This window comes from Myotis davidii, unplaced genomic scaffold, assembly GCF_000327345.1.
Source record: "Myotis davidii unplaced genomic scaffold, ASM32734v1 scaffold10, whole genome shotgun sequence".
In the NCBI taxonomy this organism is placed as follows: Eukaryota; Metazoa; Chordata; class Mammalia; order Chiroptera; family Vespertilionidae; genus Myotis; species Myotis davidii.
This window is the reverse complement of record NW_006283544.1, coordinates 2873841-2876466: the sequence shown is the minus strand read 5'-3', so window position 1 is coordinate 2876466 and position 2626 is coordinate 2873841.

Below are 2626 nucleotides of genomic sequence, written 5' to 3'. Positions count from 1 at the left end.
TAATCTTAATCACTTTTCCAAAACGTAATGTAATTAATCTCATTTACAATGTTTTGTGATGCAATGGCAATGGAACTTACTTCCTGTTTGTAATTTAAATAAACTGTTGAGGTATCCTATTTACTTCTTTTATTATAGGCACCTTATCTGTGACAAATGATCTCAGTTTTCCACGTTTTTAATAATAAACATTTTAGCTTTCTTGCCAACAATGATTATGATTATTTTCCATTAGTTCAATTATGTTAGTAAACTGGGACTCAATATTATTATTCTTATTATTTCTAAAAATGCCCAGTTTTTACATTTACAAAAGCAAATGGAAAATCAGATTTTAATTTATAAATACTTTTCATGCCTATACATATTCTTTTTCCCTCTGTATATACCTTATGTAATATGGATTCAAAAAAAAAACACACAACACTTAGGATGAATAGAGGCCCAAGAAGTGCAAATAATTTAAAATTAGAACACTTCATTCAACCATTGAGAGTACTCTTAATTTGAAGTATTTTATAACAACACCAGTTTCTTTGTATTTCTTTATGTTCCGTCCATTCCTCATTACTACAATTTTTTTAAATTTATGTTTTTATTTAAGTAAGTCAGTATACAATCTTATATTGGTTATATTAGTTTCAGGTGTGTAACATAGTGATTCACCAATTTTATACCTTATAATGTGATCACGCCAATAATTCTAATAATAACCTGTCATCATGTAAACTATAACAATAATATTGATCATAATCCTCTTCCCTTTTCACCTATCCCTCAAATACTCCCTTTTAGTAATATCCCTTTAGTCTCTGTTTCTATGAGTCTGTTTTTGTTTTGTTTATTTTATTTTGAGATCCCACATACAAGTGAAACCACATGGTATTTGTCTTTCTCTGTCTGATATATGTCTCTTAGCAAAATACCCTCTAGATCTACCCATGTTGTTGCAAATGGCAAGATTTCATTTTTCATTGCTGCATAATATATCATCTATATCTATATCTATCTATATCTATATCTATATCTATATCTATATCTATATCTATATCTATATATCATCTATATCTATATCTATACCTATATCTATATCTATATCTATACCTATATCTATGTCTATATTTATATTATTTATATCACATCTTCTTTATCCATTCATCTATTGGTAAACACCTAGGTTGTTTCTATATCTTGGCTATTGTAAATAATGCTGCAATGAACATAGGGATGCATGCATCTTTTCAAATTAGTGTTCTTGTTTTCTTTGGATAAATACAAAGAAATTGGATTATTGGGTTGTATGGTATATGTATTTTTAGTTTTTTGAGGAATCTCTATACTGTTTTTGATAGTGACTGCACAAGTTTGCAATGCCACCAACAATGCCCTTTTCTCCACGTCCTTTCCAACACATTATTTGTCGACTTTTTTATAATAACCATTCTGACGGGCATGAGATTGTATCTCATTGTAGTTTTGATTTGCATTTACGTGGTGTTTAATGAGTTGAGCATGCTTTCATATGACTCTTGGATATCTATGTGTCCTCAGTGGATAAAGGTCTTTTCACGTTCTCTGCCTATTTTTCTATTGGTTTGTTTATTTTTTTGTGTGTTATTAAGTTGTGTGTTTCCTATATAATTTTTGGATATAAACCCCTTATCAGATATATCATTTGTGAATATATTCTCCTAGGCAGTAGGTAACCTTTTGTTTTGTTGAAAGTTTCCTGTGCTGTGCAGAATTTTTTAAGTTTGCTGTAGCCCATTTCTTTATTTTTTCTTTTGTTACCCTTGCTTAAGAGGGCATGTCCAAAAAGATAATACTCAGACTGATGTCAGATAGTTTATTTTCTATGTTTTCTTCTAGGAGTTTTACAGGTTCAGGCCTTACCTTTAATTATTTAACCCATTTTGAGTTTATTTTTCCATATGATGTAAGAGTGCTCCAATTTCATTTTTTTGCATGTATATGTCCAGTTTTCCCAACACCACTGTTGAAGAGTATCATTACTCCTGTGTATATTTTTATCTTCTTTGTCATAAATTAGTAGACCAAATAAGTAAGGGTTTGTTTCTTGGATCTCTATCCTGTTCCATTTATCTATATCTGTTTTGGTTCCTGTACCATACTGTTTTGATTATTATAGCTTTATAGTATAGTTTGAGACAAGGGAGCATGATGATACCATCAACTTTATTCATTTCTCATTACTAAACTTTTAAAAATCTAAATGAATATACAAGTAAGTTTTGTTCTCGTTTGGATTATCCATAACACTTTATCTCTACTGTAAAGATCTTCCTTTGAAAGTCTTACTTTCAGTTCCATCCTGTAACCTGCAACCTCCCAACATACTGCTCCATTTACTCTGTCTTGCTCTCTCTCCATCATGTCAAGGAGATTCTTGGTGAAAGCTGGATAAAGTGGAGAGGGCTTACCGAAAATAGTGTCACTAAACCCTTCAAACCTCCTTCCTTAATGTTGTCCCTCCAGCAACAAGAAGTTGTTTTTTGATTTGTTTTGTTTTATCTAGAAGTAGCTGGCTTAGAGCCCATTCACACTATTCTAGGAGCATATACACTTCAGTACTAAATGTCTTTGTGACTCTTCAGGATAAAAGACA